We start from the raw sequence: 24,749 nt of genomic DNA, 5'->3' as shown, positions 1-24,749 counted from the left end.
AGAAGAAAACCTACTAACACCTTTGAAGTGATCAAAGTCCATGGTTCCAGACCTGAACCACACTATGTCTTTTTTCAATATTATTTTAAACCATCCAAAAAAGGCACTTATTTAGAATGTTTTGAAAGATTTGGAGCAAGACGGCTGAGTTAAGTCCACGGTGACAAGGTGACAACTTCCCTGGGCCTCAGTGTCCTCATTCCTACAGCAGGTGAATGCCACCTGCCTCAGAGAGCTGTTGTGAGGAATAACGGGGGAAAGACTTGCAAAGAGTTCAGGGATGTCCCTGGCACAATGAATCGGAGTCATTGTTAACTATTAGTTTTATTATTATTTATATAAATAATGATCACAGTTTTGATATTAGGACAAATCGTTCACAGGATAAAATACCCCAATGCGAGGGCTGTTCTTATTTATTTTTCATGCTCAGTCAATGCTTCTTGGTGCCCCCTCTTCTCACTTACTGGTCATCCTGCAGAGATGGTGGCTGGAAGAGTCAGTGGCTAACATCAGAGATGAGACCCATCCCTCGTGGCACCAACACCATGTGTCACATGGTTCATTTGCAGGTTGGGATTTGTACTTTGGTTTTTAACAGGCAGCTCCATTCTTTTGCTTTAAATTCTAAATATAATGCTATTTGATTTGTAAAAAAAAAAAAAAAAAGAAATCACGTTTTAGCATGATCCCTTTTGGAAAATCCCAGAAAAACTTTCAAAACAAACTTTATTTCACTTACTTGGCATTAAATTAAAAATGTAAGATGATATGTACTTTGTCACTACAACAAAATGGATTATTAACAATGTCTCAGAATATGATTTAAACTGACATAAAGAGTTGGTATTTTAAGATTTAGGTAACATTTTCTATGTGGTTTAAACAAAACCTAATTTTCTAAAATAATAATAGAAGTAATAAGAACTTAAAAATTATCATCAAACTATATTGTTTTTAATGTGTATACACAGATTACAGTTTTCCAAAGCCACATAAGTATTTTAGTTAATGTGTTATGCTGAATGATTGGTTGGCAACTGAGACATTTTAGTGTATGTTGATAAATACAAATATTAGGGATAATTTGGATCAGACCAATGGTCCAGTTCTTAAAATCATCCAGTTTCAGTTCTTCAAATGATTAGTAGTTGGGAGTAATGATTCAAGGGCTGTTTGTAAATTGCCCCAAGAGAGGTGTCCTTTGGACTGGGGAGAGAAATGGGTGCTTCCCCCCCACCCAATCCCTGTGAACTTATGACATAACCTTGGGCAAATCACTGCACATTTCCAACCTCAGATGCCAGAGATTTGTCATCACACAAGTGAACCACTGATGCCAACATTCAGGATCTAAACTGATTGTCAGTTTGCATGTGTGATTCCTCAGAATGACTTGGTTCTGGTCAACATTAACCTACAAGCAGCCTGGGAAATAAAGAAAGCCCCTGTTTTTCTGTCTGCCCCCATTCACGGTTGTGGACTTTCCATCCCTTCATTAAGAACTACTATGTTAAGAATTCAGAAGGTGAATCCTTTTTTGTAGGGAGAAGAATTTGTCACCTTTATTTCCTAGAAAGTCCTCATAGGATAGTGTTCAATGTTTTGCTGAATAAATGCCAGAGATTGATGATGGTTATCACTTTATGATAAACTTTTCCTATGAAACCTTCTCTCTTACTCAGACAGATTGGTCTTTTCACGAATATATATACTTCTGGAGGCTCCTTTTCAAGCCTTAGCACATAACCCGTATGCCTCTTGAAAGCCCTACCTAAGGTGCCATCATCTCTTCTTTAAATGGTTACTTTTAAATTTCCAATTTAGTCTTGCCTTATAGTCCCTTTGACAATAATTTTAGGTGAGTCAGAGCTCCATGATAGGTCACTGGAAATATCTCCTGGGCCTTCAGAGAGGGAAATATTTCTAGAATAGGAAGGGAGAATCATGGTAACATAACACTCAAGCATCACTAGCATTTATTTAAAGGAACGATGTGGAAAACACTGACTGAGGTGATGAATATAGCTTGTCACTGAGAGGTCAAGAAAAACAAATGGTGTTCAAATGTGACAGCAGAGGAAATGCACGGAAAGATGGGTAATATCTATATAATTCACATACTACCAACCAGTGGGTCACAAATAGAGGAATAGCAGGGAGCAAATCCATACAGCAACATTTTGGGGCCAGCATACTATTATTTTAGATCAAATTTGAATGCTTTAGTGGAAAAGATGGAATGTTTCAGAGGGGGCATGCATTCTTCCACTCTTACTCTCTGTTGTCTTATATCTGCCCCAGTGCATGCATTTAAATTTCCTGCTTGTACCTTCTCAGACCACAGTGGCATAAAATTCAAAATCAATCACAAGAGAAACACTTGAACACACACAAAGTCATAGAAATTATGAAATTAAATAAATAAAACTAGAAATTAATCACAAGAGAAACACTAAAACCTACACAAAGTCATGGAAATTAGACAACCTGCTGCTGAACAATTACTGGGTCAAGAATGAAATTAAAGGCCGGGCGTGGTGGCTCACGCCTGTAATCCTAGCTCTGGGAGGCCGAGGCGGGTGGATCGCTCGAGGTCGGGAGTTCGAGACCAGCCTGAGCAAGAGTGAGACCCCGTCTCTACCAAAAATAGAAAGAAATTGTCTGGCCAACTAAAAATATATATACAAAAAAAATTGGCCGGGCATGGTGGCTCATGCCTGTAGTCCCAGCTACTCGGGAGGCTGAGGCAGTAGGATCGCTTAAGCCCAGGAGTCTGAGGTTGCTGTGAGCTGGGCTGATGCCACGGCACTCACTCTAGCCAGGGCAACAAAGTGACACTCTGTCTCAAAAAAAAAAAAAAAAAAAAGAATGAAATTAAGATGGAAATCAGGCTAGGTGCAGTGGCTCACACCTATAATCCTAGCACTCTGGGAGGCTGAGGTGGGAGGATTGCTTGAGCTCAGGAGTTTGAGACTAGCCTGAACAAGAGACCCCATCTCTACTAAAAAGAAGAAAGAAAAAAAGCCTGCATATCTGTAGTCTCAGCTACCTGGGAGGCTGAAGCAGAAGGATTTTTTATAGCCCAGGAGTTGGAGGTTGCAATGGGCTACAATGATGCCACTGCACTCTACCCAGGGTGACAGAGGGAGACTCTGTCTCAACAAAAACAAACAAATAAACAAGAGAAAAAGAGATGGAAATCAAAAACTTCTTTGAGCTGAATGACAAAGGGGACACATGCTATCAAAATCTTTGGGACATAGCAAAAGGATTCCTCAGAGGAAAATTCATAACTTTAAATGCCTACATCAAAAAGACAGAAAGATCACAAATTACCAACCTAAAGTCACACCTCAAGGAACTAGAAAAGGAAGAACAAACCAAATCCAAAGCCAGCAGAAGAAAAGAAATAATGAAGGTCAGAGTAGAACTAAATGAATTGAAGAACAAAAAAACCATTGCAATGGACTAAGGGAATACAAAGTTGGTTCTTTGAAAACATAAACAAAATCGACAGACCTCTTGATAGATTAACCAAGAACAGAAGAGAAAGGACCCAAATAAGTTCAATCAGAAATGAAAAAGGTGACATTACAACTGACACCATAGAAATACAAAACATCATCCATGAATACTATGTAAATCTCTATGTGCCTAAACTAGAGAATGTAGAGGAGATGGATAAATTCTTGGAAACACACAACCTCCCATGACTCAACCAGGAAGAAATAGAACTCCTGAACAGACCAACTGCAAACAGTGAGACTGAATCAGTAATATTATATATATATGTAAAAACCTCCCAACAACAAAAAAAAATCTCTAGACCAGATGTATTGACAGCCAAATTCTATTAGATCTACAAAGAAGACCTAGTACCCATAATACAGAAATTATTCCATAATATGGAGAAGGTGGGAATCTGCCCCAACTCATTCTATGAAGCCAATATCACCTTAATACCAAAGCCAAGAAAGGGTACAACAAAAAAAAAAAAAAGAAAGAAAGAAAAGAAAACTACAGACCAATATCCCTTATGAATATACATGCAAAAATCCTCAATGAAATACCAGCAAACCAAATTCAACAGCACATAGAAAAAATAATAATAATCCACCAGGACCAAGCAGGCTTAATCCCAGGGATGCAAAGATGGTCTGACATACGTAAATCAATAAATGTGATTCACCATATAAAGAAAAACAAAAACAAACACCATATGATCATCTTGATAGATTCAGAGAAAGCATTTGACAAAATCCATCATACTTTCAGGATAAAACCCTCAACAAACTAGGCATAGAAGGAACATATCTCACAATTATAAAAGCCTTGTATGACAAACCCACAGCAAACATCATACTGAATGCGGAAAAGTTGAAAGCATTCCCCCTAAGAAATGGAGCAAGACAAAAATGCACACCATCACCACTCCTATTCAACATAGTGCTGGAAGTCTGAGCCAGGGCAATCAGGTAAAAGAATAATAAGAAGGACATTGAAATATGGAAAGAGGAGGTCAAATTATTACTCTGTGCTAATGATATGATCTTTTATCTAGAAAACTCCCAAAGCTTCCACCAAAAGTCTCCCAGACTTGGTAAATAAATACAGCAAAGTCTCAGGATATAAAATCAATGTACATAAATCAGTAGCATGTCTATATATTAATAATAGTCAAGCTGAGAGTCAAATCAAAGACTCAATACCATTCACAATAGCTACAAAAAAAATAAAATATCTAGGAATATACTTAACTAAGAAGGTGAAAGATCTCTACAAAGAGAACTAAGAAAGTCTGAGGAAAGAAATCACAGAGGATACAAACAAATGGAAAAACATATCATGCTCATGGATTGGTAGAATCAACATTGTTAAAATGTCCATACTATCCAAAGTGATTTACAGATTCAATACAGTTCCCATCAAGTTACTAAAGTTATACTTCGCAGATCTAGAAAAAATAATTCTACGCTTCATTTGGAATCATAAAAGAGCCCCAAAAGCCAAAATACTCTTAAGAAAAGAGAACAAATCTGGAGGCATCACATTACCAGACTTCAAACTATACTACAAGGCTGTAGTAACCCAAACAGCATAGTATTGGTACAAAAATAGAGACATAGACCAATGGAACAGAACAGAGAACCGAGATATAAAACTATCTACCTACAACCAATTGATCTTTGACAAAGCAGACAACAACCTACACTGGGGAAAAGAAACTCTATTCAATAAATGGTGCTGGGAAAATTGGATAGCCACATGCAGAAGAATGAAACAGGACTCCTACCTTTCACTACTCACAAAAATTAACTCAAGATGGATAAAAGACTTAGATCTAAGGTATTAAACTATAAGAATTCTACAGGAAAATGTAGGGCAAATTCTTCTAGATATCAGCCTAGGCAAAGAATTTTCAAAAAAGCCCCCAATGGCAATCAGAGCAACAACAAAAATTAATAAATGGGATTTGATTAAACTAAAACACTTCTTCCCAGCTTAGGAAATAATCAACAGAGCACATAGACAACCTACAGAATGGGAGAAAATATTCACAAGCTATACATCCAATAAAGGGCTAATAACCAGAATTTACAAAAAACTCTAACAAATCAGCAAGAAAAAAACCAAACAAGCTTATTAAAAAGTGGTCAAAAGACACGAACAGAAGCTTCTCAAAAGAAGACAGACAAATGGCCAATAAACATAGGAAAAAATGCTCAAAATCACTAATCATCAGGGAAATGCAAATTAAAGCCATAATAGATATTGCCTTACCCCAGTTTGAATGGAATTTATTAAAAAGTCCAAAAACAATAGATGTTGGTGTGGATGCAGAGAGAAAGGAATGCTTATATGCTGTTGGTGGGACTGCAAATTAGTACAATCTCTATGGAAAATAGTGTGGCGATTCCTCAAAGAACTAAAAGTAGACCTACTGTTCAATCCAGCAATCTGACTACTGGGTATTTGCCCAAAGGAATAGAACTCTTTGTATCAAAAAGACATCTGCACGTGAATGTTTATTGCAGCACAATCCACAATTGCAAAGACGTGAAATCAACCCAAGTACTCATCAATTCATGAGTGAATTTATAAAATGCTATATATGTACACCGTGGAGTACTACTCAGCCTTGAAAGATGACCTAATGCCTTTTGCAAGAATTTGGATGGAACTGGAGACCATTTTCCTAAGTGAAGTATCTCAAGAATGGAAAAACAAACATCACATGTACTCACTATTTAATTGGAACTAACTGATGAGCACACATGTGGACAAAGGGAAGTAAAACAGTGGAAAGCATCTGGGGGGAGGGAGGAGGAGGAGGGGAAGGAAATAAACCAACCTAATGGGTACTATGAATGCTATTTGGGTGACAGGAACACCTATAACCAGAACTCAAGCATTACAAAAATGATCCATGTAACCTAAAACATTTATACCCCCTTAATATTTTGAAATAAAAAAGAAAGAAAGAAAAAGAAAAAGAAATATATATAAATAAATTTCCTGCTTGGCTCCATTAGGATGTGGCTTTGCACACCCCTTGACTGATTCTTAAAATTAGATTAGAAAATGATCTTACAAAATGATTCCACTTATTCTCTTATTTTCAACTACACAATATTAATTAATATAATTAGACTTAGAAGCAAAAGAGACATGACTACATTATGAACTATTAATAGTGTCACGCACTGAGGTGGGACTTCCGGGCTATTCCTCAAGGCTGTGGCTCCGAAACCATAAGAAGGCTTTGGGAACACTGCAGAGAATAGTGTCGAGCTATGTGGGTCCCTTGTTTTATGGGGCCAGAGGTTGAGGACTTGTAAAACAGCTTCAGAGATTTAGCTTGTTCCAGGGAGATGCGGTCAGAAGTGCCGCAAGGCTGTTTCAAAACATTGTCTCCCTGGGAGAAGCAGCACTGGAGGCCGAGGGATGACACTGGTTTTCCTCAGGGCTCCCTCCTGCAACTCACAGGGCGGGAAGGGACTATAAAGTGTTGTTTGATCTAGCACTGCGAGATATGTCATCATCGCAGATTGGACTCGCCAAGACCGTTACCGGCTCTGCATGGAAGTACTGGCCTGTGCATAAGGCCTGATGGCTGGGTTTGCGCTGCCTGAGTCCTGGCCCTTTTCGTGCAAAACTCTGTGCAAGTTCACCTAGCTGCATGACATCACGAGCTAGAAAGACGTGCTCAGAATAACTGCACAAGTCATTCCAGGTAACACCATCAGATACAATTCAGGTCTTTATTGCCCCCACTCTGTTTTACCTTTGGATTCTCTCATATATTTATAATTTATGGCAGTCGATTTCTGTAAGTCAGAATATGCCTTGCATGACCAATGGAGGGATGCAGCAAGGGGGTCCAGACACCACAAGTAGGGCTGAACTCCATGCTCCATGCCATGCCATGTTGAGCTCTCCATGAGCTGGCTCCCTGCCTACCCTCACACTCCCTTCTCTTACTATTTTCTGCTTTACATACGAGGTCCCAGCCACAACACAATGTTGGAGGTTCCCCATGTGAGAGCTATGCTATGCCTTTGAGCATACTGTCTGCTTGGGTTGCTCGCCTTGCCTCCTTTTATACTAATCCCATAGGGCCAAACACAGGTCCACCTCTTCCAGGAAGGCTTCCTGATTTAACCCTGTCTTAAGTTGCACACTCCTCATCTCTGCCCCTTAGTAGTACCTTGTGTAATTTCTATCACTTATACTTAATCATGTATTATACTTAGCAGTATATGTCTTTTTCCAAATTATGACCTTATTTAGGACATGGGTTATCTTTTTCAGTTTTGTTCCTCAGGGCCTTGCACAGGGTCCATAGTGAGCATGCAATGAGTGACTGTGGCAGGGATAAGTGAGAAGAGGATTTGAGAACCGACATGTAGCCATTTTTGCCATGTGCAAGACACTCTGTCAGGTATATTAGGTCATTTAATCCCACAAAGATAAACAAAGTGGGCATAATTATCCAAACTCATCAAATGAGGCTCTTAGAGGAGAAATATCTTTCTTCTGGTCCCATAATTAGTAAGTGACAGCAGCATTTTTTTTGAATCATAGGCTCCATGACTCCAAAGCCTGGGCACTCTCTGTGGTGTCACAACCCCACCCCCCAATAGCCACCATCTGAAGTGCCCAGGCTGAGGGTGCCATGGTTGGGGGGAGGCCTGTGTGACTGGCTGACCTGGGACATAGTCATACGCTTTCTGGATAGTGTCTTTTGACCGTCTGCGTTGGACCACTGCATGGATGTTGTGAGAACGAGCACCTTCAGTGGCTAGTCTCCTTGGAAGAATTGCCCAGGAAGGAGTCTGGGTCCCCTCTTCACCCCCATATAACCTCAGGGTTATTGCCTCACAATTTTTTATAACTTCGCTTCCTACAGATAGCATTTAGCTTTTATAAAACCCACCCGATCCGTTATCTGCTCACATTTCTCCAGATGTTTCACCTCCCACTCCTGTCTTTCTTAATGACGCTGGGGCTTGATTACCAGCAGGGTTAAAGCTGTCAAATTATTCTCGGTTCTGTTCCATTTCTTTCTTCTTTTTTTTTTTTTTAAATCCATCTTCAAAGTTCAATTCTAAATCTTCACCAATGGATCAATAATCTTTCTAGCCCTTCTAATTTTAGTCAAATCACCGTACTGGAGCTATACAAATGGAGAATATTTTATTTTTCTGTAATTCTGCTCACTCTAAAGATTTGGCAGCTGACTTCGCTTCTGGGCTCCTGCCCCTCCTCCCTGCTTCTCACACAGAACCCGAGATCTGGAAAGGCAACAGGAGGCTGGTCTGACCACCTGAGCACTGTCACAGAGGGTCTTCACCTGTCACTCTAGGCTTTTGTGGTGGAGGAGGGAAAAGGATATTCCTGGGATCTTGGAATTTCAGGAAATGTGTCCCTGTTGATCTTTCCAGAGCGGAGAGTGAAGGCAAATATCGTTATTCATGCAATAGATTCAGTGGCACTGGCAGGTCCTCCTTGCTCTAGAGGCCAAAGTCTACCCACCACGGCGCACAGAAACATTCAAGGGGGACAGAACTTGGGGCTCCCAGAATCATCACAGCAACCCCACTGAACCCTGGAGTCTGGCTGCTCACCCGCAGAGGGTGACTACCTGAAATTTCCCTCCAGCTGGGACAAGATTAGGTAGTCCTGGAGTGAATCCTGACGTTAATTTCAATATTCACTTTTTCTAACACAAAGTCGACGGTGGAAAGCAAAAGATCCCGCTTTCTCTCAACTTGGATTTTTATTATCTCCAAGGTTCTGGATATTTTTTAGAGGAAGTGGTTTCTTGATTCAGAGTAGCAGTGAAAGGACGTGGAAGCAAATCTCAATTCTGAGGCCTCCAGAAAGTGCTCCCATTGTTCCCTTGTTAAAAACTAATGAGGATTTGCAACTTCTTCCTCTATTCGGGGAATCAGAGTCTTGGAATTACCACAATTATACCCCATAGCACAGCATTGTTTAAAGTATTTAAAAGAGCACCAATTAAATATTTATATTTCACTTAACATTTTACAAAGCATATTTTCATTTCATATTTCTTTTGTGCAATTGGAAAATCTCTGCATTGAGTGAGAATTAGGGTGGTAACGTGTGATGAAGCTGTGTGTTATGTTTCCTTCTGAATGTCATCACACATTTTCACAGATATAAAGTCAGAGACCATCACAGGGACTGTGTATTCAAAGACCAAGAAGCAGTTTTCAGAAACCCAACTAAATATTTTTTTTTAAGACCTCACAATTTCATCTCAAGTGATTCTTGCCATCCACACACTCTAAGGTTAAAATTATCCAAATGATATCAATTATTTTATTTTTAACCCACAGTAAACAATTGTTAATGTATTTCATACACAGTAGCTATATACACACATGCACACACATTGAGATAATGCGCTACTTATGCTCAGTTTTGTAAGATTAAAATTTTTCTATTTTTTTTTATAAAGGAGGTAGAGAGAATATAATATACAAACATTAGAGGAGATTTAAAAATAAAAAATTTGTTTTTCAGTGAAGAGTTATAATGAAAGCTTTCTCAGAACTAATTCACTGTATATAAGACAGTTTTAGGCTCATGTTTTAAAATATACGACACTGCTTTGGCAGACCAGCCATGTTTGTCAAAAAGGTATTTTTTATGTCAACAGTGCCTCATAGGCTGATAGGTTTTTTATACATTAATTTTTTAATCCAAATATTCAAATCCAAATATTGAATATACTTAATTGGGTTTAACTGTATCTGTTTATTTGGCCAGAATGTTATCAGAGTAGATGAAACCAGATAAAACTGTTAATCTAAGAGCATAACTTGTCATCCCACATCACTGGCTGTATACAATAAGCTGGATCACACAGACATTTCTTGTTTAATTAAATTACACATTTTGCTAATACCCTTGCTCAAACGTTATTCTCACATTTGCAATAGAAATATTAAAAATCATGCATGTATACAAACTACTGCAGCCTGGGTGACTTAAACAACAGAAATTTATTTTCTCAGAGTTCTGGAGGCTGAAAGTTTGAGATCAAGGTGCATCGGGTTGGTTTCTTTGAAGCTTCTCTCCTTGGCTTGTGGACGGCCATCTTGTCTGTGTCCAAATTTCTCTTCTTATAAGGACATCAGTCATATTGGATTAGGGCCCACCCTAATGACCTCATTTAAACTTAATTACTTCTTTAAACACTTCAAAGTTCCTATCTCTAAATACAGTCACATTCTGAGTATCAGGGGTTAGGACTTCAACATGTTAATTGTTAGGGAGGACAGTTCAGCTCATAGTTATCTATTTTGTGTGCCCCTTTGCACAGAGAAGCATTTTTATTCAAAGTTGTCTACACATTCTCCAAACACCCGGATTATTAATTAATTTGGCCCAAGGACCCAATTAAGTAGGGAGTATAAAATCCAATAGTCACATTGGCTATTTAGTGTCTTATAAACTGAACCATGGGGTCTTATGTCCCCACCCCACCATCTCCCAGAGGGAAGAGTTTAGGTACACTTAATTGTGCCTACAGCAAAGAGAGACAAGCTCTTGAAATAGTTAAGGTAAACTTGGCCTTTCCTCTCTCAAGGTGGGGGCCACCTGGCTACCAGCTCCCCCAATGGAAATTAAATCTTAAGATGACCTTCTCTCACCAGACCCAGGGCCTTCACTAATTTCCACAGCCCTTAAAAGGTCATTTCACAACAGTGAAAATAATTAACCAATGTGTGTACTTTGGACCTACTGGGAAGAGTTTGGGATACTTCCTCCCAAATCAATCTTTGAAAATTCTCTTTCAGGGTACCAGTATCATTAAAACAAATTACCTATCTGCCTTTCTCACTACCTCAAGTTTTTGAAAGGTTCAGTTTTTCTCTTGTGGTTTTTTTTTGTCCAGTAAGTATGGGCTCACCCTGTTTAATATTTGCACTAAATACACCCTCTTTAGTGTGTTTTTTTCTTCTTTACATGCATAATCTGTGCCACACATTGAACAAACTCATTCCTTTTGCTAATACTTACCTTTTTTGTATCCACCTTTTCTAGAACATAGGCATTGAAGGTATGGGATTATCTTAGATTTCTTTAACTCCCATCACCTCATTTGCTCCCCATACACAACAGATACCAGCCTTATTTGTTTATTACTCACTGACTCAAAAATATCATATGGCAAACCCCAATATCTTAAAATCTTTCTTTATGGCAGCATTGTGATAATGGTTGAAGCTTCATGGAGTTCATTATACCATTCTCTCTATTTTTGTGTACATTTGAAATCTTGCATAATAAAAAAAATAAAGTATATCTTTGAGTGCATCCTAATTTGGTTTAACTTTTTAAATGTCCAGTTTATGCTGAATATTTCCAACTTTCACTCAGACTTCATCATTACATTTCAGAGTGAAATATAGCTCAAGTTACTTATTTAGCACCTATAGATTTCCTTCATTTTTCTTTTTGAAGGAGTTTTGATAGATTAACAATGTTGGTGGATATGGGAGAAATATGTTTTTATAGAGTTGTGCTAAATAACTTTAGGGAACAAATTATCATCCCTTGTTTCAAAAGAGACTATGAGTAGATGGGTAGTGAGGGCATGATAAGAGACACATATCTGGACCCATGTTATGATGTAAGCAGTAGAAAACAAAGGCAGATTGCCCTGAGCATGTGCTGCAACTTTCCATCTTCTCCCCAACTGCCTAGGACTGGAGAACAGACAGCCAGAAGGAATAAAATATCTAGATCTGCTCTTGAAGGGATGGAAGAACCCAGCAATGTTTTGAGTGGTCTGACAAAAACATCTTGAACTGCTTCTTAAACCTTTAGGACTTGGCAAAATTCAAAACACATTTTGCCAGGCACTTTTTCCCTTAATTTTTAAGCCCCTGTGTATTTCAAGGGAAATTTAATCCGTATGTTTTTGATTCATTTACTCTTAACTCATCAAAATGCTGTTTTGTAAGAGTTATTTGATGTCTAAGATGCCATATGAATATTTTGAATGTCTTTTTTTCCCCCAAACCATGAAGTTCTTTTTGCCAGCAGTGAATAGAACTTCAACCACTGGAGACTTAATCTCAATTTCCAACTTGTACTCACCACATTCAAACATCTTTCAACTTTCTCAAACATTTTCTCTTGCTGCTACATGACGGTGCATGGCTTGTCAAAGAGGAATGGCTATAACCAGCCAGTCAAGAAACACACAAGGAATAAGACAAAGTTCCTTACAACTGCAATGTTATTTTCAGTTAAAAGACATCTCTTTTCTGCAAAATCTTTCATACTGTTCTTTCAATAAATCAGTATTGCCTCCATATTCTTAAAACTTTTGGTATCTGCCTCTGCTATAGCACTGATTAAACATTTGCTTGCAATGATTTAGGTATGGACTTGTCTTCTCTTAGACTATTTATTAGACTTTTTGGTGACAAAAACCAGAAACCAACTTTGACAATGTAAAATGCAATAGGGAATTTATTGAGGGTATATTGGGTAGCACCAGAATGAATGGAAGGTTAGAGAACCAGGACTAGAACCTGGGCAACTCCAGGCATGCAGGCACTGCCGTACAAAATGAGTGGCTCCAACTGTCCTTTCCCATTCTTATGTCATTATCCTCAAGATACAGAGAAAGGGGGTGTCCAGTTGGCTTAGTTTGCTTTGTGTGCATGCTCCCTTGCTAAAGGAGGGCAGAAATCATGTAGTGGGGGAAAGCTGGTTCTCCAGAAGATGATAGGCAAGGGGAACTGAATGCTGTGAGCTCCTTTGGGGCAGGGACTGTTTCTCATCTTTATATCTATAGAGTCTAGGATAGGGTGGGGCATGCAGGCCATCTTTTAAAGTCCACATTAAATCAACAAGGAGCAATTGCTTTAAAAATAGACAATAATAGAGCAGTCTAATATGCTTGTATGACTGGCAAATGTATTAAAATAGAACTAGGGATTTCTGTTTTCAGGTAAGATGGAGTAAACATACTTCATCCTGTCCCCTCTCTGGACAGAATGCCTAAAGCAACTGTTGAAGAACACTCCAAAGTAAATAGAAGCAGGTAGATCAGGAAGAAGGCCTTCATTCGTAATACCACCAAGCCAATGATGAGTTTACAATTTTTTTTCTGCCAGTATCCTCTGGCTTGAACTCAATGCACTGGAGGTGAGTACCAGGGTGCAGACAAAGAGAGGTTCAGGAGAAACCCTCTAGTTCCAGATCAGGAGAGGAAAAGGGAGACTCTAACAATCTAACATATAGAAATCTCTCTCTCTTTTGTCTTCCCTCTCTTCTCTCTTCTCCTATCCCCCAGACCCCAAGCAATCCTGTGGTGGTAGCAGCAGCCTGTAGCAACATGAATCTGCAAGAACCAGAACTCTGAGGGAGGAGCACCTTCCTCTCCATGCAGTGGAATTGTGGTTCCAAGAGTGTAGAGGAAACTCTCATTGCTTTTGCGCTCTGTTTTTCCTCTTGCTACTTGGTCCCAGATGTGGGCATAACTGTGGAAGTACATGGCAGAACAAGGTAACTAAAGCCCTAGCTTTCTGGCTGTAGGAACAAAAGGAGGTGCCCCAGGCAACCAAAAGTACTAGAGAGATTACAGAGAGGAAAGAACTCAGGAAAGCAACCCTATAAAGGTGTTTATGAACTCTTGGGCTCTCTACCTCAGCTGCACATACACAGATCTCATCTGATCCAGTATGCCAAATACTTTAAGAACTAAACTGACATATAGACCGTAGGCCATGTCCCAGACAGGTTTCTGGGTGGCACACACAAAAGGCAGATGTGATACTGCAGGGCTTTGACAACTGAAGTGACATTGAAACTATAGTCCGCAGAATGCATGCTGGAACTTGCTGCCTGAGTCTACAATATTTTCCATAGAATATAAACAAGATGCAGAATTTCATAATACTCAAATGCCCAGGATACAATACAAAATTTCTCAGCAAATGAGGAACAAGAAAATTTCAACTCACATGGAAAAAGACAATCATGATGGTGCAGATATTAGAATTATCTATTGGAGACTTTAAAGCAGCTTTATACAAATGCTCCAGAAAGCAATTGCAAGCCTTCTTAAAATCAGTAGAAAAATAAACGTCTCAACAAAGAAAAGAAGAAAGAGCAAACTGAAAAGGCTTAGAGCTGGAAAACTCAATAATTGAAACTTAAAAATTCACTGGATGAGGTCAACCACAGGGAATAGGTGTAAAAGGAAAGAATTGGTAAACTTGAAGACAGGTGAATAGAAATTCTCCAATCTGAACAACAGACAGAAAAAAACTGAAACAAAAAATGTACAGAGCCGCAGGGAACTTTGGGTCAATAAGAAAAGATCTAACATTTGTATCACACATAAGAAAGAGAGAAACAATACAGTGATGAAATGATATTTGCAACAATAATGGCTGAAAACTCCCCACATTTGGCAATGACATAAAGTTACAGACATAAGGAGCTGTGTGAATACCAAAAAAGATAAACTCAATAAATTCCATGCCAAGACACATCAGAATCAAGTTGCTGAACACTAAAGACAAAAAAATTCTTGAAAGCAGCCAGAGAGAACAATGATGCATTACCTATGGAGGAACATTGGTTTCAAATCACTATACTTTCCTCATCAGAAATCAAGGATACCATGAAAAAGTGGCATATTTTTCAAGTGTTGCAAGAAAAGAACTGTCACCCCAGATCTATGTCCAGTGAAAATATCCTTCAAGGATGAAAGTGCAATAAAGACATTCTCTGATGCAAGAAAACTAAATGAATGGATTTCTGGAAGATTTGCTTAAAGAATTGCTAAAAAAAAAAGTGCGTCAGATGGAAGGGAAATGATGAGAAGGAAACCTAGAGCATCAGAAATGGGTAAAAGCAATAAAAATGAGAAATATTGGGCTAATTATGACAGACTATTCTCTTCATCAGTTCTTTAAAAAATGTTTGATGGCAAAAAAAAATTATAACATTACCTGATGGGATTTTTAATATATGTAGATATAATATATGACAAATATAACATAAGGAGGAAGAGTATATTTATAATTATCATGGCAAAGTTTCTAAGAACTTCATGTGAAGAGGTAAAAATATTGATTCTAAACAGACTGTGTTAACTATGGATACTGCATTTTTTAGAGTAATCACTAAAAATATATAGAAGGTATATACTCAAAACACATAGATAATTTAAACTGAAATACTAAAAAATGCTCAACCCAAAAGAGGCAAGAAACAGGAAACATAGAAATAAAAAACACAGGGAATAAATGAAACACAAATGAAGTGATAGAACTAAATTCAAATATAATAATGGTTATATTAAATGAAAATGTCCTAAATGCATCATTAAAACAGAGAGATTGAAGAAATGGATCAAAAACAAGGAAGTTGTCTAAAAGAACTAAATTTCAAATCAGTGATAAAGGGAGATGGGAGCCAGGTGCAGTGGCACACACCTGGAGTCCCAGCTACTCAGGAGGCTGAGGGAGGAGGACTGCTTGAGCCCAAGAGTTCAAGGCTGCAGTGAGCTATGATTGTGCCACTACCCTCCAGCCTAAGAGACAGAGCAAGACCCCCATCTCTAACAACAATAAATATAAAAGGATGAAAAAAGATACAATGCACTATATCAAAACCTCATTAAATAAAGTCATGGTGGCTAGATTATATCAGGCAGAGTTGACTTCAGAGGAAAGAAAATTTCCAAGGAGAAAAAGGAATGTTGCGTTGTAATAGAAAAGCTCAACTCACCAAGTAGATACAACAATCATAAATGTGTATGCACCTAATAACAGAGCTTCAAAACAAATGAAGCAAGAACTCATAGAACTGAAAAGAGAAGTAGACAAATCCACAATTATTGTTAGAGACTTTAACACTCTTTTCTCAGTAATAGATAGAAGTCTCAAAGGAAATTGGAAAATATTTAGAAATTTAAAAAAACTGAAGGAGAAAATATTGAGGACATAGAGTTAGACAAGGAGTTCTTAAACATGACTTGAAAGTATGTTTCATAAAAGAAAATAAAAGATGAATTGAATTGTTAAAAAATTCAGTACTTTTGCTTTAGGAAAAACATCCTTAAGAGAAGGGAAAATAAGTTACACACTGGGAGAAAAACATTTGTAAATCAATTATTTGGCAAAGGACTTTTATCTAATATATATTTTAAAACCCTCAGATCTTAATAAGAAAACAAACACACAATTTCAAAAGGTACAAGAGACTTGAACAGACACTTTACCAAGGATGGCAGCAAATAAACACATGAAAACATGTTTGGCATCATTAGCCATTAGGAAAATTCAAGTTAAAACTATGATGGGATGCTAATACACATGTATTAGAGATGATAAAATTAAAGAGACCAAGTGTTGGACTGATGACATACAAAACTAAATGGAATCATCTGACAGCCTAAGTGTCCTAAAGGAAATGGGATTATACTCTGACGGGTCAGGGTGACAGTAGCACTGCCATCAGCAGATCTTAAAGTACTCACCAGAAAAATGAAATGGGTCATTCAGTCTTCCCGTCTTTGGACCCAGCTGGATGTGATACTAATGCTTTGGAAGGTGAGTCAGAACTTAGGAACCACTCATAAAAAACTAATCTACCCAAATATGTAAAACATAAAAGTTCACCATATTCTACATTTCACTCAAGGCATGGATGCCCGAATTCAGGTTAGTACATTGTAATCAGGTTGTAGCAGTTATCCTCATATATAAAGCCTATGTGGTTCAATTGCTTTCATAGATCTAAATATGATGGTCTAGTTTCAGAGCAATATGCTTGGCAGGGGGGCAGTAGAAAAATGTAGGCCATCAGAGAGAGAATTATCCCAGGATTGTTATCAAGTCCTCCATCCATAAAGAAGAACTAGTATGTGAATCCTCCTAGATTTTATTCATGCTCAAGTTTGAAGATAAACAAAGTACTACTAAACACAAAAAAGCAAATACAATAGTTTGGGTTATGACTTAGGAAACAAATCAATACATGAAATTAATTTACTTACATGAAAATATTTCATCTATAGCAAAGAAGTCAAAATATACTGGTAGAAATGGACAAAGTAACTGACATAAAAGCAAAAAACATCCAAAGTCTTAATACACTGTGGCTAAAGATAATACAATATAGGGAACAAATCACAGACACTAGAGTCCGTGGTACCTGTTTATTATCCCAGCTCCAACGTCCTTTGCTGTGCAACCTGGGAAATTATTTGATCACTCTGAATATCAGTTACATAATCTATAAAATGAAAATTTAAACATAATTTGGTTGTTTGGGGTTAAATGAGAAAATGCATGGAAAGCACTTAAAATAACTCTTGGTACACAGCAGTGACTTAAAAAAATAAGCCATTATTATTTTATCATCATCATTATAGAAAAGACATGTTGATATCCTTCCAAAATCCAAGCATTGGAAGAGGTACATACTTTGCAAAAGCCTCCAATCCTCTCCACAAGTACATAAGAATCAGATGGCCCAGTCAGATTGGACTGGCTGTCAAAGGGAAATGACCCACTTTTGCATGACATTATACACAGAACACTGCTCAGACTTCAGGGGATCAGGATTCTTAGGTAGGCTTTGCCACCAGTTGGCTGGGTGACCTTGAAGTAGTCACCTCACTACTTTCAGGACCTCAGTTGATGCCTGAAAATAGTTGAGCTGGCCCCAGTGCTCTCCCACATCCTTTCCAGCATCCACATTTTATGAGATGTGCCATGCTCTGCCATGGGTTTTCTGTGGTCATCCCACCAACTACTAACCCATCCATCATTATTATAGCCCAACCACACAAATCAACCAAAAAAGAGTGGGCACTGCAGTTCAGATAGACTCTGACTTTGTCTTTCTCAGTAAGCTAACAGAAGAAACCTGACCATCTTACGTCCCCAGATTAATGACACCCCAAGGGCTGTCTGAGCAAATCCTCCAGGTACTCTGCAGACTGGTCTTTTGTACTGGTAAAGCTTTTAGTATGACAATGTCTTTACTTTTGTTTCTGGCAAGAATTAATAAGTTATTATGATATTTAATAAGAAACAGATGCTCCCAAAGAGAATGGGGCCCAGTTGCCCATTAATTCTGGTTGGACTTTTCTTGCCGTGAAGAATGGAAGCAGACAGAGTAGGTGATCCACACGATATGTTGCAAGACCAAAGGCATCTGCAGACAGTAGAGCTGAGAACAATTGCTCTGTGTAATTCAAAATGGATGGGACAATGATATGATGCTTAAAATTAGAAAAGCATTTGGTTTGTGTAGTTAAAAGCTAATAAGCCCGATGGCTGTGAAACTGTTCCAGATGCTCGGAAGTGGCTGCGTATAACAGAGATGGTATAGCTAATGAGTCAATAGTTATTGAACTGCTACTATGAACAAGACATTATTGTAGGGTTATAGATGGTATAATGCGAAAGAACATTTATTAGGCTCCAACATTGTGTCAAACATGCATTCAAAACAATAAATCCACGGATCTTGACTCACATGTATTAAACAATTTTTCAAATGTCACAGACTTAGTTTAGTTTCATTCTGGTGTTTGAATTCTTATATATATTCGATAGCCTCTGTGTGTGTGTGTGTGTGTGTGTGTGTGTGTGTTTGTTTTATTCTATCAAACCTTACCTTCAATAGTGATATACTATAAATAACAAATAAAACAAGGTGAAAACTTACAATTGTACCTAAAGCTGCTCAAATACAGATGATGTAAGTAAGCCACTATTGTAGATGAGATTATTAGTTTTGAACATGACAGAAGTTTGCTTCCGTGTCCTTTTGTCATTCAGCCACATGACATGCTTTGTGGTGAGTGCAGGGCACTTTGCTGAACCTTGAACCTGGGTCTAGCCGTGTGCCTTGGCTTGGCTATTGGAACTTTAGCAGACGCGTTACCAGCATAGACCCGGAATGTGTCCATGTGGCTGGGCTTGTCCTCGGCTACTTACCATTGCCACAAGAAGAGCTCCTCCGGCAGTTTCATCCCTTCAGGCTGACCCCCAGAACAGGCACACAGGAAGCCGACTCGAGCCCAGCCCCAGCCTACAACGAGGAGACAATCCCAGCTGGACGTGCAGCTTAAAACAGAGATGTCCAGCCTCCCATGAGTCAAAACAAAGGAATGCTGTGTAAAGCCATTAAATGCAGGGGTGGCTTATTTTATAGCAACAGCCTTGACAGTCACCATGAAGGGAAACTTAGATAATGGGGAATAGGGTTGTTCTCTGCTCCAACTATAAAATCAACACAGATTGAATTAGAGCAGAAATGTGCAATATTACTCTAATGGAAAGAATGGCTTTCAGACCAGATCAGTACTTGACAAATGGAACTGATCTCAGGGAATCTGAAAGGTTCCCTAATTAAATATGAAAGCCCCAAGAAAACGATTCAGAGAGGCATGAGCAGTCAGGGTGCATCCCAACACAGTCAAGGGTAGAGAGATCCACCCTACGGACTCCAATTTATATAGGGACTACACCACTGTTCGAGATGAATGCACAAAGAAATCACAGCCTAGAGGATGATTCAACAATTGAAATACTATGCCACCACCCCTTGTCCTGGTCCAGGACTCACCAAACATCCTTCATCCTTCTGACGATGACACAGCTTCCCTGGAGCACCAGGGGGGAAATGTACTGATCATGTCACCTCAAATGCTCAGGTCCAAGTTCATGTTAACACACTGGCACTTGGGGTTATATACCAATCTGTGAATCTGGCCAGTGTGAGTCTGATTTGAAAAGCACATCTACATCTGTGTGCTGAAAAATTCAAGTTTCAGAGAGAGAGAAGCTAGTGACCAGATGAAGGTGAAATCCACCCGGGGAGACCTGTTGGTAGACACTTCTGGCAGCCTTTTCTGATGATACGCCGACCTCACCATTGTCATCCTTTCCCACTGAAAATGTTCAAGGCTATTATAGCTAGCAAGAAGAAAATGTCTGCTTAAATTCATTCTAATTTTGAAGTTTCATTGTTATTTAATAATTGAAAAATAAATTATGTGGTTAATAAAGGCCAAACAAATTTAGAATATGGAGGATTATGATGTCCTGAGGGACAAGCAGAGGGCAATTTCACAGTAAATGAGAAGTCTTACCTGGCACAGGGGTTAAAATGTAACTAGGAGGTCAATGTGAGCATGGAATCTCAGTACATACTCAATAGCAAAGGAATCTCAATAATTGGAAATGGTGGGAAATGTCTGCAGGAAGACAGAAAATCCTGTAAGAATTGACAGCAAAATGTAAAGCTATAAGACGGATAAAATGTGTATATCTAAAACTTCCCAGAGCACAGGTGAGAACAAGAGCACATAGATATTCTAGGGAGAAAACTGCGAGTGTTCTGAGGCATATAAATGTTGTTAATGAGAGGCAGACGCCTACAGAACATTTCTTAGAGCTATTTTTTTCAAATCTGTGTCCCTATGTGAGGAGAATCATGGCATTGAGCTAGATTGGTGACTAAACAGACAAACATATACATGATCTTTGGTCCGCAAACCCCACCGTTAAGCACACTTTAGAGTCAGGCGGCACACTTACTCCTGCAATCCTCTAAGAACCTATGAAGCATTTTCACATTTATTACTTCATCTTGACCTCACAAAAAAATAAAACAAGGGAGGCACAGATACCTTTAACTTCATTTTAGAGATGCAAAGCTCAAATACCAAAGAAGCTATGATAGGATTTTTCAGCTAACTAGTAAGAGGTGAGGCTAACTAGCGGAGTGGTATATTGGAGCAAACTCGTAAGAGTTGATTGCATGCATCTTTGGCCAACTCTGCATCAGTGACGTCACATTTATGGCTCTAGACTGACAGTGGGAGTATCTACACACGGAAATTGGCAAACAAAGGCTGCAAATCAAGGGTTTCTGCCTCCTGCACCCCCAAAAGCTGGTTATAAAACATTTACCGCCATATTGCTAACTAGCACATAGGTTGTAGACAGGGGTTCCATCTGCTCTACCACTCTGCCCAAGGTGAAAAAAGCTCAATTCACCAAACCTCGTCCTGGTTTTATGCTTATTTGCCTGACCACAGGTGCATTGACAGGAGTCTACAAATGCAAGAGCAGACGCCTCTAAGCTCATCTCTAACTCTTTACAGAAATTTAGTGTTAACACCTTTCTGCTAATGATGTGAAGACAGTCTTTTGGGACAGGTGAAAAAAAACATATGGACTTCAATAACTGAGAGAAAATAAAATACTTTGTGTAACTACAACTTTAAATCTTTGGTTGGCCTACACAGTATAATGAACTTTAATACATTTGGATCTTAGAGTTGATTACCAAATAGTCCAGTAAGACAAATAGACAAGCATATCAAGCTTGGATATTGATTAACTATAATTTTATTCACTTATCTTTATGAACTTATAAAGAAGCCAATAATTTAAAATATTAAAATCAGTTGACTATAAAACAATGTGTCTCAAATACTTTTGTTTGTATTATTTTGAAAATTATAGAGTAAATACAGTTTTTCAAAGTGCTACTACAGATACCACATGGCTTACTGGTGTATAAAAAGGAACCAGTGATTCCAGCTTATTCTATTCCTCTAGTCGCCCGCTACCCAATCTTTAATTGACCGTGTCTCTTCCTTCTACAAAGACCTTATGTAAGGAAGTAGAGTCCATGAAAACACCAGCAGTACCAAAAAGTATGAAAGGAAGCCAGTAAGAAAAGCAGATTGCAGTAGGAATAGAATGATCTGGAAGTCACAATAATTACATTTTCACTTTAACTTAGTTGGTGCTGAAGAAAACAACTTTGCCTGGCCTGGCTGTGAAGCTCACTGTATTTTACACTGAAGTTGGAAGATAGAGGATTTCCTTTTTAAGCATTTATCCAAAAATTATGCCATCATGACAAGGCCTGATTTACTCCTAAAGAGGTTATGAGAAGAGACTCATCAATTCTGTGTGCCTAAAGATGAGCTGATGATATACAAAAGGGAAGTGGGTAAGTGCACATGCAATTATGTGAAAGCTCTCTCAAGGCTTCAAATGCAGCATCTCCCCCTGTCCTGTCCTTACCTTTCTTACCTGTGGATGGGACCTCCAGAGGCCTCAAGTTGCCTGCGAGCACTCCTCCCATTCTGGAGTGCCATACTTTAAACCATGAAACCTGCATCAAGCTCACCTATGTGCAAATGATGGTAAATCCAGGGGGCAACTTTGCCACACGGAGGACCTTGCAAGATGGGCCAAGAGAGCTTTGAATGAGCCTCCCAGGTGATTTGGAACTGAAGCTCGTTTGGGGTAGCAGCGGTTTGGATGGCTATTCACGGGGGTAAGTGCATTCCTTCATGGGATGTGAAATGGGACTTAATGACTTCTTAAATATTTTGATCTCTAAAATTATCTTCATTCTATGAACAGTTTGCCACTTGAATAATCAAGAACCCTAGAAGAACCATATCTTTTTCCCAAGGGGAAAGGGCTATTAGCAAAAGAAGAGGAGAGAGAAAAGACAGGGGGTTGGGGGAGTAGAATGAAAGAAGAGATGAGGGGAAAAGGGGTAGTTGTATTATGCGTTTTAGTGTGCCAGGCAACCAAAACACATCTGCCCTCACAGGGAGGAGCCAGCTCAAATGAAGGGGTTTTGTTCATTTCACAAGACTAACCTGGGCACCTTAACCATGACTGTCAATGTTGTTCTGACCGACTTGGCATCACCAGCAAATAAACTTTTACTTGTAAGCATCATTGCATTGTTTGGGGGAACATAAGAATGGGTGAGGGGTGAGTCCCAGTAGAAACATTATTTAAATTCTATGCAATAGGTGACCTTGATAGATGAGGTATAACCTGGCTAGGATACAAAGTAAAAACTGGAGACTCTTCATGCTCAAGCCAGAATCCTTGTCAACTGAGAAGAAATAAGACACAGTCATTTTCAATCCTTGACACTAGTTTAGAGTTCCAAAGTGGGGAGAAAAAAAAGAAGGAATTTAGTTAAATGGAAAATTTAGCCCAGGGGCCATGAACAAAAGCAAAAGAAAGAGACAAAAAACTCTTTTGATGTAATAACTTTAGTTAATTTTACTGTGCTAAATGATGTGTTTTCATACAAATTAGCTTGCTCTTTTAGCTGAAGCTCACTGAAAAAAAAAATGCAAGTTAATAAAATGCACAACATTTATTGTGCATGCAGCATATCCAGGATTCATGACTTGGAACTCCAAATCAGAATGAGGAATTTGGAACACAAAATATAGAACAAGAATGTACAGAAACCAAGTACAGTTGGCACTTTATAATTACAAGTGGCACAACATTTCGGCAGAGATCCAGGGTTTTTTTTTAATACATATGACTCAATATGGAATGTTTTTGTTCATGATGTGTAACTACTGCCATTGACAACTGTCCAGGTGCTGTAATGTGTACTGAGCTAACACAGGCTGGTGACAAATTTTCCTGAGCAATATACAGACACACCTCAAATGGCCAAGAAAGGCAAAGTACTGTGATTAGGATTTGGATTTATATATAGGTACACAAATAGGCATACTCAATCTCATACAGACAGATATATACATATGTTTGTGTGTGTGTGTATAATACATACATGTGTCGGCTCTACCAAGTATAGTTCATATATCATATATACTACATTTTATCATATTTTTATATATCTTACATATAAGATAACTACATTTGTTAGGATTAACATTACAGGTAGCAAAGAGGGCTTAATTGAAAACATATTGAGAGATCTATAAGGAATTAGATAATTGAATAAAGAGACAAGAATAATTTTGTCTTCTGACTTCTTTTCTCCCATTCCCCTCACTTTAGTCACAGGTTCTTGTGAAACAAGTGGCTGAACAAGTGTTAGGGTTACATTGGCACTTTTCAGCTAGTTCTCGTAAAGTTAATTTACCCAATACTGCAGGGCACCTGATTGTTCTATCCTTGTATTTCTGCAATTTCGGGAATTCATATGTGTTAATCGAGAGAACAGAAAGAATCAATCTAGGAAAAAACATCTGGACTATTTTGTTTAGTACTGTGGTCTCCCTTTATCTGCAGTTTTGCTTTTTGCTGTGTCAGGTACCAGGGTCAATGGCAGTCCAAAAATAGCACCTCGCTACTCTTGTGGGGTACTTCGGGGCCATTATTAAGAAAACTGAGGGTGACTTGAGCACAAAT

Source organism: Lemur catta, chromosome 11 (genome assembly GCF_020740605.2).
Source record: "Lemur catta isolate mLemCat1 chromosome 11, mLemCat1.pri, whole genome shotgun sequence".
Classification (NCBI taxonomy): domain Eukaryota; kingdom Metazoa; phylum Chordata; class Mammalia; order Primates; family Lemuridae; genus Lemur; species Lemur catta.
Note: the sequence above shows the minus strand (reverse complement) of the source record.